We start from the raw sequence: 14,887 nt of genomic DNA, 5'->3' as shown, positions 1-14,887 counted from the left end.
CTCCTGCCAGGGCAGGAGATGTAGGAGGTGACGGGTTTGATCCCTGACAGGGGACAATCCTCTGGAGAAGGCAACAGCAACCCACTCCAGTATTCACGCCTGGGAAATTGCACGGATAAAGGAGCCTGGTGAGCTACAGCCCATGGGGTGGCGAAGAGTCAGAGGCGGCTGAGCACACACGCAGCCAGGCCGTGGGGTTAACCGATCACTTATCTTGTCCCTTCATTCTGCCCCTATCACTTTCCCCACTTGATGCAGGCTCCAGCTCTCCCTGCCCTCTCCTTGTTTTTCCTTTCTCTCTTCAACAGCACCTCAGGGACACCTAGTATTATCTCTCTCAGCTCAATCACTGAGCCACTGATGAAAGACAGATTAAGGAATAGTCTTAAAGCAGTCTTTTAAGAAAGCTTCTACCCCACAAAAATCAAAGAGCCCCAAAGGGCTGATATCTAAATGGAACAGGGGACAGAAATACAGGGAAAACCAAAACGCAAACGGACATCTTAAAAGGCACACCAAACTAGATTCTCTTGCAGGGGGACTTGCAGATGAAGGAGACAAATGCCCGCCCCTGAAGCCTATTGACAACCGTCCCCAGGGCCTATGCAATGGCTGGGGGGGCCTTGATCCTTATAACTGCCAAAGTCCCTCCACTGACGATGACCTGAGATGAACACTCTCTAAGTCACATTGATGTGTGTGCTATCCACACATAATGTAAACTCCATGGCCCTCCCTCCCCTCTGGGAATTGACACCCCTAAGCAACGCCGCCCCCTAAGAAGGTGATAGGAATAAGGAAGCCCCAGAGAGAGCCTGAGGGCAGGAGGCAGAGATGGACTCCAAGAGGTCCTTAGAGAAACAAAATCCACATCCAACCCCATCCTGAAAGCCAACTGTCTGAAGAAGCTCTGGGTGTCTTCCCTCCTGTCGACTTAAAAAATAGTCACAACCTAAAAGTTATGACTTTATTATATGCTTTATTCGGTGGGGATTTTTAGGACTCCAAACCCAGGAGATAGCATCTCAAGTAACCCTGAGAGAACTGCTCCAAGGAGGCAAGGGGAGGAGACAGATCATATAGAAATTTTGCTAAGGATTGGTAGTTTGGATTTCAGAAGATTATTGTTAATTGAAGAAAATCAGATATCCCAAGTTAAGGAAATTAGTGCTTTTCTAAGTATGGGTGGATGCAAGAGTCTGGGCTCACTGAAATTCATTTCATATGCATCCCAGCTATCCTGGGCCAGTATCCTCTGTTTTTTTCACATCCTGAGCTCCCTTGGGGCTCACCGTAGGGAGTGTCTGCAGTCCTGATGGCTGCTGGATCGCAGGGATTCTCCTCCTTCCTGAGTGCCCTTAGGGCTTGCCAGTCACATTGGAGGGCTGCGATTGCTGATGACTATGACATCCTTGTTTACTGATACGGCAGGAAGTGCTCCATTTCTCACTCCTCATCCCTCTACGGTCAGTGGTTGGACTCAGTCCTCCACATCTGTTGCCTAAGCAATTGTAATAGCCTGCCTACTAGGCTTTCTGTTTCAAGATCATGATCGTTTCCTGAGTGTCTATTACGTGTCAGGCATTGGGGTAGGTGCTACACACACAGTCTCATCTGGTCCCCTCAACAGCTCTGCTGATGGGGCATCATTATCGCCTTTGATGGATGAGGAGTCTGCAGCTTGGAGAAGTGAATCCATGTCACCCAGCTGGAGTACAAGGGCTCCACGAGCCCCTGTTGCTTGCTCTGATAGCCCACATTCCATTGGTCTAGTGGTCCTTTTCTAAATAAAATGCAGGGACTTCTCTGGTGGTCCAGTGACTAAGACTCTAAACTCCCAGTGCAAGGGGCATGGGTTCAATCCCTAGCCAGGGAACTAGATTCCACATGCAGCAACTAAGAATTTGCATGCTGCAACTAAAAATCCCACATGGTGCAACTAAGATCAAAGATCCCACACTGCTGCAACTGAGACCTGGCACATCCTAATTAATTAATTACCATAAATAAAATGCAAACGTGGTGGTATCTTCTTGTCTCTTAAAACCTTCGGTGGCTCCTCACAGGCTGCAGGAAGAGACCCAAACCCCTTCCACAGCTTGCAAGGCCCTTCCACTCTCCTGCTGCCCTCTTCCCTCTAACCACACGCTCTGACCACAGCAGGCTATTTGTAGCTCCCTAAACATGCTGGGACTCTATGTGCTCGCTAGTTCTGCCCTCTTTGTGTGGGATATTCTTTTCTCCCTGCCCCACCCAATCCACACCCTTTGTCCTACTCCCGGAGAGATCCCACACAGCCACACAAGCCCAGCCCAGATGTCACTCTGAGGTCTTCTCCTGCTGCCCCTGTGCACACGCTGCTCGGCGTCAGCCCTGCTGTCTTCACACCTGTCTCTTCTCTAGCGCCTGCGCTTTCTTCATTATAACCCTCTGTCAACCAGGCTGAATGTCTTGTTAGACTGTCAGTTCCGTGTGGGCAGAAGTGGTGTCTCTGGAGCCTAGAGGAGAACCTGGCGGAGAGTAGAAGCTCCACAGCTGTGTGTAGGATGAGGGAATGACTTAAGTGAGTACAAGGTGAGCACCTCAGGACAAGCACAGTGTCACAGTCACAGGACACGGTCTGCATCCCCATCTCATGGCAGGTGCCCAGCCCCCAGTGGACGTGCAGTCAAGGGTGAGTGAATGAAGGTGAGGAGAGGAGAGAGGATGGAGGGAGGAGAGAAAAGGGAAGGTTGGATTCACAAAGCAGTTGCAGGCATGGGCACTACTTTGTTTCTTCCACCAGGGGGCGCAAGAGGCCCAGGAGCCTGGCCCTCAGTTCTTGAGGCTCAGCCTTAACACCGGCAGAGGTTTGGGGTTGTTTGCTTCCACAGAAGAAGAAGGAGAAGGCAATGGCATCCCACTCCGGTACTCTTGCCTGGCAACTCCCATGGACGGAGGAGCCTGGTAGGCTGCAGTCCATGGGGTCGCTAGGAGTCGGACACGACTGAGCTACTTCACTTTCACTTTTCACTTTCCTGCATTGGAGAAGGAAATGGCAACCCACTCCGGTGTTCTTGCCTGGAGAATCCCAGGGACGGGGGAGCCTGGTGGGCTGCCGTCTATGGGGTCGCTCAGAGTCGGACATGACTGAAGCGATTTGGCAGCAGCAGCAGCAGCAGCTTCCACAGAAGGATTCAGGAGGAGCCAGGATCCGAGGAGGGGAGCCCACCCAAAGCTGAGGTGCCACCTCAGCAGGCCTGGCAGTGACCTGGCCTGGCCCGCCTGGGGGGACCAGAAGGAGCCAGCTGCCCGTCCTGGGACCTCCGTGCACCCAGGCGAGGCCCACCTTGGGACAGGTAGGTCCTTGCAACTGGAGTCGAGCTGGCCCAGAGCTGAGAAAGGACTCAGAGCCCTCCACGTCATGGGCCTGGGGCAGGTGGTTTTCACAGATTCCTGGACAGGAGGCAATTCTTCAGAATTCACAGCTTTGTCTTCCCACTTCTCCTGTGCTAGTAAAGGCCAGCCTTGCAGGGACTTGGGGCAGAGACAATGACGAACAAAACACAGTCATTGCCCTCCGGGTGCTCCCTCCCTCCCTGTGGAAGCCCTGCACCTGATTGTGACCTTGGGCACGGCCTTTAACCCTTTCTGGGCCTCAGCTTCCTCATATATTGTTCAGTCACTAAGTCGTGTCTAACTGCAGCATGCCAGGCTTCCCTGTCCTTCACCACCTCTGGAGTTTGCTCAGACTCACGTCCACTGAGTCAGTGATGCCATCCAACCATATGCAGCATTGTTTAAATTATGCAATGAGCTAATCCATGAGAAATTTCTAGAATACTGTGCATCAGGCAATAAGCATTCAGTAAACGGCAGCTATTAATCAGATATTACGGTGATGGTGATTCAGTATCAACAAGCTCTTAGAAGCTTGCATGGAGGGCGTGCAGAAGACTGGCCGATGCCGCCAGCTTTGAATTAGCCTTGAGCATCCACCCAGCTGGTCTTTCCGTGGCAAGCCTTAGGGATGGAGAAGAGAGATGAGTACTCTGTGCTCACGAGGCCTTTAGACCTGAAACGCAACACACCAAACAGATCCAGAGAGAATACCAAGGCTCAGACCCCGTGACTGGAAGAGGCCTCAGAGACAAGTGGAGGCAAGGCAGAGAGAACGGGTGTCCAGCCCAGGGACCTGCCACCCTATCTCTTGGGGTCTTGAGGCCACATGGCTGCATGGCCACAAGATCGCTTGGTGACTTTGGTCTAAATTAAATGCCACCAAACATTTGTGTTATAGAGAATTTTTAGTAGTTTTGGGCTCTCACCCACCCTTGTGAACAGGTGTGCAAGGGGACCAGTACAAACAGGAAGGGTGAGAGGATTGGATGGGAGGTGTCAGAGGGAGGAGAGAAAGCAGCCTGGGATGCTGGAGAGAGGGAGGGTGAATCTGGACAGTGGTTGCTGTGGCCGGGCCTGGGTTCAGCTATGCATTCTTTCTCTCTGGGCACTGGGCAGGGGTGGGGGTGGCTTCTCGAGTGGTGGGGGTCATATGCTGGGAGTTGGGTCCCCTGGGTCCTGTGTTCTGTCTGCTCTTGCCTCAGCTTTCTCTGCTCTATACCTTCTGCCCCTGCCACTGAGATAGGCCCAAAGTCCCCACTCTCCTTCCAGAAGTGGTGCTTGTGCTGCTTCCTGCACGAAGCCCTCCTTGATTCTGACCCTCTGCCAGGGACCATCTCTGAATTTTCATGTTGTTTATACTGTCTCATGGGGTCCTTGCTTTGCCTTTGCATGTACAGAGGTGGCAGAGTACAGCACTGAGAGCATGGATTCTGGGCTCCCTGGGCCAAGATTCTGGCTCTAGCCTCTATAGTTCTATGGTGGGGGGGTGAAAGTTTCCTAACTTCTGTGTGCCTTGGTTTTCTCCTCTACAAGATGAGGAGAACAATAGTACTTTCTGTACAGGGCTGATAGGATTTTAAAACTTTATGTAAATATTTGGCTGTGTTGGGTCTTGGTATCTACACCTGGGTTTTCTCTAGCTGCAGTGAGCAGGCTTCTCCTTGTGGTGGCTTCTCTTGTGGAGCAGGCCTTCAGTGGTTGCAGCACTCGGGCTCAGCCGTTGTGGCTCATGGGCCCTAGGGTGTGCAGGGTTCACCAGTTGCTGCTTGCAGGCTCAGTAGCTGGGGTGCACGGGCTTTGTTGCCTTGTGGCATGTGGACCCTTCCAAGACCAGGAATCGAACCCATGTCCCCAGCGTTGGCAGGTGGATTCTCAGTCACTGGACCACCAGGGAAGCCCTGATAGGGCTTTGAGCCACATTTGTAAAAGTACTTAGGCCTGGACCTCAAACGTAGGAAACACTCTCTAAGTGTATGCTCTTGTTGTCACTGGAGGGCCTGTGCCTTACCCCCTCCTGAAGCCTGTTACTCCTTAAGGAAAGGTCTCTTTACTTAAGCTGATTTGTGTCCCTTCAGGGCCCCAGCTCAGGGCCTGGCCACCACGAGTCTTCACTGACCTTGTGTGGAATGGTGATGGGACCCGAGGGCCCTCTTGCCTGGTCTCCTGTCCCTCTGGGGCCCCCAGAGAGCCGGGTTGCCTCCGTGGCTGAAGCCCTGCCTCCCACAGCCCCGCCTGAGCTCCGGCAATTTTCCCTGGCAGCTCCCACGTTCTGGACTAACTTTAGGGTTGGTTTCCAGCTGTGGTTGGATTTTTCTGTTTGAAAAATATTTTAAGCAGCTGGTGGGGAAGGGGTGGAGAGGTGGGAAAAGAATAATAAATAAGGTCATGAAAGGAAGATTGTCTACATGGCTTGGAGTGGCCTCTGCCTCCAGCATGGTCTCTGGGCTATGCCAAGGACTGGGGAGCTTCAGGTGACTGGGGGTGGGGAAGGGACATCCTGGTGGCTTTACAGGCTGATGAGAAAGACTCTCTCTACCCTTCGCAAGCACCTCTTGTTCCTGCTTTCACTTTGCTCCCTGCACAGGTTCTGACGGTGCAAAAAAGGAACAGATGGGGAAGAGCTAGTTCTGCAGCAGGCAGGCTTGAGGTTAGACCCCGAGAAGAACGTAGTATCAGAATTCATCCCAGAAACCCACTCTTACGTCACTCAAGGCTCTGTTTTCCTCCAGAACTCAACTTCCTTCTTAGCTCTAATTACACAAGACCTCAGACAGCCCCCCACCCCGTCGCTCTGCATTCCCCTAACAACAGAAGTTCCATCTGCCTGCACCCCAGTTTCATCAGCTTCCTCTTCCCTTTCAGCTCAGCTCTACCACTGAGGCTCTCGGGCTCTTTTCACCTGGGCGGGGGGCGCTGTGAGGTGGGGAGACCTCCCAGCGGAGCCAGCAAAGGCTCAGGCAGGGGGCAGGGGTCGGAAGCCCAGGGGCTGCCCCCCCACCCCCCTGCAACGCAGTTAGAAGGTTCCTGCTGCCCCTGTGCTGAGTGGGCAGGATGGAGGAGACAGAGGCCCACAGAAAATCAGGGAGGGGAGACAAACTAAATCACAGAGTCGAACAGAAGCCGAGTCAGGAAGAGACAGGGAGCAAGTTAGATGGGGGGTAGGGAGCTGACAGTCACCGGGCAGAAGCCCTGGCCAGGCCTCACAGAAATTCCTGTGGCCTCTGATGGCAGGGTGGGCTCAGGCCTGAGGGCCATTGGGGTGCTGTGGCCCAGCATAGTGTCTCTGGCCTGGGAGGGCAGCGGGAGCCCTGCCTCCATGCCCAGTTCTCCCAAGGGAGCCCTCTACTGGAGTCAGAGCCAGCACAGGAGGGGCGCCGTTGTGCAGACTGGCCTTGGAGCCCTGGGGTGCTGTGGGGTGGCAGAGAATGCCTCACTGTCTAGGAGAGCTAGGGGCAGGGCCAGGAAAGGCTGGGAAGTGGGGGGCAGACCTTCCAGGCATGAGGAAGGACCCCAGTGAAGCAGGAAGTGGTGGGCCTGGGGACCAAGGAAGGGGCCAAGCTGCTGAGGAATGCGGACTGGCAGCTGGGTGAAGAAAGGAGGCTGTCTGGGGTTCAGGGAACTTTGCAGGGGCGAGGATAATGCCAGCCCGGAAGCTGGGTGGGCAGCTGTGCGCATAGCTCTCAGCCCTCTGTGGTGGAGAGGAGCCGTGGGGAAGAACGGGCTAGTTTTGAGTGGACCTACAGCAACCCACACCTCTTAGGCACCTCTGCCCTCCCAGGCCTCCCCTAGCAAAGAAAACAACACTGGTCTAGGTTTATAAGTGAAATCTCTACTTGTTAGGTCACCCTTGCCACACAGCTAACCCTGACCTCAGAGATTATGAATGAGAACGGGACCTTATACTTGCTCATATTGTTTTACATTTATGCTGTATATGAAACTTTTCAAAACATTTTTTCTTTTTATGAAACATCACACACATCTGTTAAATATATACGTATATGAACAGTTTAATAAATAATTTTAAACTAAACATCCTTGTTCCCATAGCCCAGAATTAGAACACTTCCAGCACCTCAGAGGTCCTTGTGTTCTTCCCTGATCACAGCCCTATTCTCTGCCCTGGAGGGAGCCAGATCCTGACACCTGATCGTCATTTCCTTGTGTGTCTTCCAAAGCATTTCGTCTCATAGATATTAACCTTATTATTCCCATTTTACAAATGAGGAAACTGAGGCTCAGACGGTTTTAATAACCTTAGTCCAAGATCACCCAACATGTAAGCGGCAGAATCAGGATCACATTTGGAGTGGCTGAGGCCCAGGTGGTTTCTTAATCAAATCGGGATCCAAAGGAAACCCTGGGACAACCCCGGTTTTAGAGATGGGTGCCCCAGTGCCCCAGAGGAGGGGGAGGCCATCTTCATAGCCAGGCCATGCGCCCCTCTCCTGGATTTGTTGACTCCCTTGACTGGGCAGGGTCCTGCTGTGTGCATGCCTGGCAGGAAATGCTGGAGGCCTGGGGGGCTTGGGAGGGGAAGGGAGGTGGAGTAAATGGAGGCTGGGGAAGCAAGAGGATGGGAACCGTGCCTAGAGAGAGCGTCAGGCTCTGCCAGACACAAGCCAGGGGAGCCTGGGTCTGTGGGGATGTGCCCGAGCCAACTGGGCACCCAGGTTTTTGCCAGATTTACCAGGTGTGCCCTCCTTGGTGGGCCAGATGTGCTTGGTGTGAGCATGCGCACAGGAGTGTGTGTGTGTGTGAGTGTGCACACACCTGGCATGTCTATGCGTGTGCCCAACTCTATCTACATACTTAGACTGCTCTAAATCACCTCCCCCACCCTCATCTTTTTTTTTTTAATTATAAAATTATACTTGCTCGGGGGCTTCCCTGGTGGCTCGGGTAGGTTAAGTATCTGCCTGCAATACAGGAGACCCGGGTTTGATCCCTGGGTTAGGAAGATCCCCTGGAGGAAGGCATGGCAACCCACTCCAGTATTCTTGCCTGGAGAATCCCAAGGACAGAGGAGGCTGTCAGGCTACAGTCCATGTGGCCAGAAAGTGTCAGACACGTCTGAGCAACTAAGCACGCACGCACATGCTTAGTATAAAAATTCAAATACGAAATTCTTTCCTTTAATTCTAATCCAAATGACCCCAGGCATAAGTTTGGACATTTACTTCTCTATGCTTCCTTCTAAGTACATTCAAAGTGAAGTCGCTCAGTTGTGTCCAACTCTGCAACCCCATGGATTATAGCCCACCAGGCTCCTCAGTCCATGGGATATTGCAGGCAAGAGTGCTGGAGTGGGTTGCCATTTCCTTCTCCAGAGGATCTTCCCGACCCAGGGATTGAACCTGGGTCTCCCGCATTGCAGGCAGATGCTTTACCATCTGAGTCACTATAGTTATTTAAATACAGATATCCAAGTGCAGTGGTTTGAAGTCTAATTATTTTTAGTAAAATGGTTTCAAAATCTACTTATTGTTTTTCCACTTACTGTACTGCCGGAAGCCAGCGTGAGGAGTCCCACCCGTGACAAGGTCATGCGGCAGAGATTTGATGGGCAAGTCGAGTCAGATCTCTGGGTGTCCCCCTGGTATTTCCCAGGCATGTACCCCCAAAACCAAAAATCTGCCGGCCTTTGTACTCTGCTTTTTCACTTTTCTGAGACTCTCTGCAAAAAGTTAACTCAGGGCTTTAGTCTTGTGCATTTGAAAGGGATGTTTCAGTTAAACCCCTCTGATAGCTCTCTAGCTTGCCTAACAAGTTCCCCTGACCTCTTACAGCTTGTGAATTGCTTACAGCCCCCAACCTCGAGAGGCACAAAGCTTAAAGCATCTTAAAGATACAGAGCCTTTTCTAGAGAGTTAAAAATCATATTGGTGACAAGATTTCACTTGTTGACTCAATGATTGCTGCCAGGCCTCCATATTCTTTATCTTTTAGGCACCTGGGAGGATGTTAATCAATGTAAATGAGATATGGAAAAAGATATATAGTAGTTTTGATGTTAACAACACTAGACTTTTGAGTTAATTACTTTTCTTTTGTTATAAATCACTGTACTCCTTTTACTTGTTATAAATTGCTGTATCTTTGCTATATAAGAATGTAACTTTATTTAGTGTTTTCTGAGAGTGGCACCAGACTTTGAGAAGAAGAACACAAATAAGTCTTCTGGTTGACAAACCCATATGAGAAAAAAGGCTGTAAAATGTTAATTGGCCCTTTTGGCTGGAAGATGATGTAAATCACCTAAGACTTGTGTATACAATTAGGTATGCAGAGAGAAAAGCCTGGTTTTGATAAGAGTCTGGGCTGCTAATGCTGCATAACTTTGTATTACCCATTGATCTCTATGTACAATCAAAAAGGTATAAAAGGCCTTTCTAGACAATAGAGGGGCCAGTCATTGGAAGGACTGGTTTCCCCCGTGTCTCCTCTTTACTCTAATTTCAGGCTGAATTCCCATCTGGGGCGTGGAGGCTCGCCATGTCTAGTTACTTGTCCCGGCTTCTAAGATCCGTAAGAGAGAGAGCCCAAGACAGGGCACTTTCCGATATTCAAACGGACGCCGGTGGCCTAACGCAGATGGTGCAAGCTCCTTGTCTGGAACTTTATTGGCTTTCCATGTAAACCAAGTTATTCAGCATCTTTTCTCCACTTAATTTTCCTACTACACTATTTCTTCCTAATCTAATCTTATATTAATAAATTTTTTCCTTGCCTACTCCGTCTCCCCTTCGAATCACCCTGGATCCACTGGGGCTGGACCCCGGCACTGTACTTTGGTACAGTACTATACTTTGGTACTGTACTTTGGCACAGGGAGGATGCTCCATGTCTGGATACATGGGTTTATTTGACATTTTTAAAAAGTTGACGAGGGCTCCGTGCCATACCATCATGTGTTTAACCGGGTGGACCTCTCCCAGTCCCAGACTGCTCGGAGGCTGAGAGAGTCAGGTATACGTGGAGGCAGGGGCCACGGAGACTGGCCTCAGCATGGGAGGCACCCCAGTCCCAGCTGCAGTCTGTGTGCTTAGTCGCTCAGCCATGTCTGACGCTCTGCAACCCCATGGACTGTAGCCTGCCAGGCCCCTCTGTCCATGGGAGTCTCTAGACAAGAATACTGGAGTAGGTTGCCACGCCCTCCTCCAGGGGATCTTCCCCACCCAGGGATTGAACCCGGGTCTCCCGCACTGTGGCCGAATCCTTTACCAGCTGAGCCACCAGGGAAGCCCAGCTGCCCTTTGACCTCCTACAAATGAATTCCGTTCAACCCCACCCACCCAAAGTCCACACCGCCTATGCTCTGTCACTTGGCCTCTGCACAAGGGTGCAGGTTTAGGGGGCCACTAGGTGCAGTGAGCTCCTGAGCTCTGAGGCTGTCTGATCTTAGAGAGCTGGGAGGACTTGGGATTGAGGACCCAGAGTTCAGGAGGCTCTGCAGAGCAGTGAGTGTGCCACCTACCCAGATGGCCCCAGCAGAGGGCGCCATGCTGGTGGTGAGCCTGGCACTGCCCTAGGCCCAGGTGGCAGCTTCCTGCTTCCCAGAGGGCACGGTGATGGGAACTGAGCCAGACAGTTCAGCAAGGCTCGGTGCCCCCGCCCTTGCACAAGTGTCATGGAAAATCCGAAGCCTTGATCTTTGTTCTTGATCGCTCCTCCCTGACTTTTACAACTGGAAACTTGCAGCCTCTTTGTTCCCATCAGCTTGGGAGGGAGGTGTGTGAAGGGGGTGGGGGCCGTGGCTGAATCAGCAGCGGGGGGTACAGAGCCTGCTGTTTCTGAGGATCAACCACGACCCCTTCTCTCTCTCACCCACAGTCACAGTTTGTTTGTAAACAGAGGGCACTCCTGTGCTGGGAGGCAGAAGGAGCGGGCATGGGCCTGGCCTTGGGTTGCTTCTTGGGTAAAACGCCTCCCCTTGCTGAGACCAGTACCCCAGGGGACCAGGGCCTGAGTCCCTTGCTACCAGTGCCCCTAATTCCTCTAAAGTCCTGGTGGCACGTGGCTCCCAGGCCTGCTCATTCCTCAGGCAGGTCCTATGTGTCTGTTTGTACCACTGGGTCCAGATCCAATTAGAAATTTATGGTAAGGAAACCACTAGGAGAGGTTACTGCTTTCCCCTGTGCCTTGCCCGCTTATGTGGGCCTCTCCCCCTTTCCAGCATGGCCAGAGTTCATGGAAACTTCTCAGGTCAGTGATTCTCACCTTCCTTTCCTTCCCTGGGAGAGAGGGGCCCAACCCCTGTGCTCTGGAGCCTAGCACCTTCCGCTCCTCAAAGCCCTGCTTTCCTGGGGATGGTGTGCTATGAGGGAAGAGGGGCAGGCCTGGGGGCCTCACTCCATCTTCCTGCACCATCTGCTTGATGAGAAGTTGTGTCTCTTGCTTCCTGTGATCTTAGAAGTGAGCCTGGGAACAGGAAGTGAAGCAGAGAGATGGAGGTGTCCTTGTCCCTAAGGTGAGCTAGGACAGGGGTGCTGAAAGAGGGAGAAGGGCCAGACCCTTATTCAGCAGGTTCTGCACCCAAAACTCACCCATCACCCAGGAAGTCATGGATGCTGTTAGATCAGCCTTCCCTCTGAGGACCCTGTCATCTGCTGTGTGTGCGAGGGTATGTTGGGGGCAGTGTGTGCATAACCTTTTGGACCTTGGGCAAGGAGATCTGAGGGAGGCTGGGGTGGTCGAGGCCTGCCTCCTGGAGTAGGGTGGGAGGCCACCCCTCCCTGACCTCAGGCAACTGGGGCTGCCCAGGCCGCGGCTGCCTGGCTGGGGCTCAGCGGGGCTCTGCCTGCTTGTCTGTCTGGGTGATGTTCTCATCTGGGGTCTGGAACAGGCAGTGCTGTGAGGCAGAGGGGACCGAGCTCACTGGCCTGGGCGCTGGTGCATGGCCATTAATTGAGGAGGCTCTGCCTGCCAGGACCCATTGCTTCTGGCCAGGCCAGAGCAAGACTGAAAAGCAGAGCCCGCCCCTGTAGGCCAGGGAGGGCTGCTGGGGGCTGAGGGACCGCAGGCCAGGCCTCCCCGGCCCCCACTTCCTATCTGCCTCACCGCCCAAGCGGCACAGATTATTTTTGCTCCTTCAGGCTCTGCCAGGGCCTTTGCCCCATCTCCAGGAGTTACTCAGTTACCAGCACTGGTTTTCTATTTCCAGAGCGAGGCAGGCCCTCCCTTCCCAGCTTCCTTCACCCTGGTCCTGGCACTTCTTTCCGTGCAGCCCAAGGAGGGGCCCGAGGGGCCCGAGAGGCAGAGGTCTGGGTTTGAGGGTAGGTGGTGACAGTCGCTAAATCGTGTCTGACTCTTGTGACTCCATTGACTGGGGCCTGCCGGGCTCCTCTGTCCATGAGATTCTCTAGGCAAGAATACTGGAGTGAGTTGCCATTTCCTTCCCAGGGGATCTTCCTGACCCAGGCCTCAAACCGGGGTCTCCTGCATTGCAGGCAGATTCTTTATCAATTGAGCTACGAGAGAAGCTCCGTTCGGGGGTAGAGGTTTCCTCAACTCTATTGGAAGAGGTAGGGGTGCCTGAGGGAGGCCTAACCCCCATCTCATTCACACTTTCATTCTCTGGCTTCCACCCAGAATGCAGAACAGGTCTTTCAAAAATCCCTCTACCAGATCCACACCGCCTCCCCTAGAGCCTAAGTTGTGGGGACATGACGCTTGCCTCTACTTCCTCCTCAGCCATCCCCTCTTCCCACGCTCTCCAGCCTGACTTCTGCCATGCCACCATTCACAATAAATTCACCAGACTCTGACCTCACAGGCTTCCTCTCTCTCGGCTGCTTTAACTCAGCCTACGCCACCCTGAAACCCTTCCCTCTCCGGGCTTCCCCACAAGGCGCTCTCCTGATTTTCTTCCTGCCCCGGTGCTGGCTTCAAAGTGCCTCTAAAGCCAGCGCCCTTGGACTTGGCCTGGGGCTCCTCTCTGTGCATTTCCATGGCTGTACATACCACCCACAAGATGGCAAGTCCTCATTTCTGACTGGCCCTTTCCTCCCCTCTGAGGCCCAATTTCCAGAGGCAGGTCCCATGTGACATTTCTACCTGAGGTCCCTGGTCATTTTGAGCCTGCTACCTACTCCCCCAGGCTTGCCTATGTCACCTCTGCTTCCTCATTGCTAAGGACTGTGCTCCTTGATTCCTCCTCACCTTCCACATCCATATTATCATCAGGTCCAGCAAACCCTGCCTCCAAAGTGTACTGCTAATCCCACCATTTCTCTCAATTGCCATCACCATCCCAGCGTCTTCAAATTACCCTCCTCTCCTCACCTGGACTCTACCCTCATGACCAGTCCCCTGCTCCCAGCTTGGGACTTCTCCATTTCAGTCCCCATGAGCATTAAGAATCATCATTCAGACCATAGTAGCCTTTCCCCGCAAACCATTCAGAGAGTGTGTGTGTGTGTGCGCGCGTGCGCGCAAGCTCAGAATGCTACTGTAGACTGTAAGGCAGGTCCTGAGTAATTCTGGACTTCCCCCATGTCCCCAGCTTCATCTTCTGCCCTCCTTACTGACCAGGCACTTGGCTATTTCAGTTCCTTAAGGTTGAAGTTCTTTTTCTGCCTCAGGGCCTTCCACTCCCCCTGCCTGGCCCTCCCCCTCCAACAGCCAGCCCCATTCTCAGCCTGTCTGTTGGCCTGGGTGTCATCTCCTCAGAGAGGCTTTCCACACTGTCCTGTTCACACTAGCCCTCTAGGTCTCAGCTAGCAAAGCCAGGTTAGTCTGTGGGGCTGGAGGAGAGGAGAGGAGGGCCCACTCCCTGGGACAATGCTGCCTGGGGCAAGCAGTGGAGCACAAACTTCCAGCAGTTTCTTTACACCCAAGCCTGGACACAGGATGGAACCAGCCACCAGCATATGTCCAAGGGTGTCCTGGCCTCACCAGCCTCTCCCAGTGACATTAAACATATTGTCCTCAGTCCCTCAGAGGATTCCAAGGTCTGGGGAATATAAGCAGTATGGGGGAAGGGGCTGGTGAAATGCTAGCCCTACCCTGATCCCCTCCTATCCCAAGGGTCTCAGATCCTTCCAACTCTGAGGCTATAGGCGGGCTCACATTGCTTTGCTTGGAAACCCCAGGTCTCAGCCCCAGTCAGGTTGGGCTCTGAGAAGGTATCCTTGCCCTCCTCCACATCCTCCTCCAGAAGGGCCAGGCTCCTCCCCCACTTAGGCTCCTGTGCCATCAGAGATCTGTGCAGCTCACCCTCCCCAGGGTCTTCTATGCCTAAGAACTAGAAGCGTCTTCCCGGCTTTGTCTCTTCCAGTGGCATTTGTGGTATATGGAGCCCAGGTCTCTGAGAACCAAGATGATCTTGCTTTAGCTAGCTCTTTCTCTGTCTTTCCAGTTCCCCATGGCTCTGTTTCCTTTGTGTCCCTCTGTGTGTGCTGTTCTTAGCTGCTCAGTCATGTCTGACTCTTTGTGACCCCCTGGACTGTAGCCCACCAGGCATCCCTGTCCATGGGGATTCTCCATACAAGAACACTGGAGTGGG

General features: G+C 52.9%; 1 protein-coding gene across 1 annotated transcript in view; it reads left to right on the top strand.

Moving 5' to 3' along the window:
- Positions 1–3,097: 3,097 nt before the first annotated feature.
- LOC120858137 (vitamin D3 receptor) overlaps positions 3,098–14,887 on the top strand; it is a 106,672-nt gene continuing 94,882 nt past the window's right edge. The window contains exon 1 of the mRNA XM_040233988.1: positions 3,098–3,338. The gene's annotated coding sequence lies outside the window, so the exon portion shown is untranslated. The remainder of the gene's footprint in view (positions 3,339–14,887) is intronic.

The sequence above is a fragment of the Oryx dammah genome, unplaced genomic scaffold, assembly GCF_014754425.2.
Source record: "Oryx dammah isolate SB20612 unplaced genomic scaffold, SCBI_Odam_1.1 HiC_scaffold_29, whole genome shotgun sequence".
NCBI classification, from domain to species: domain Eukaryota; kingdom Metazoa; phylum Chordata; class Mammalia; order Artiodactyla; family Bovidae; genus Oryx; species Oryx dammah.
The sequence above is the reverse complement of the archived record's forward strand: the minus strand, read 5'-3'. Positions and strand labels throughout refer to the sequence as shown.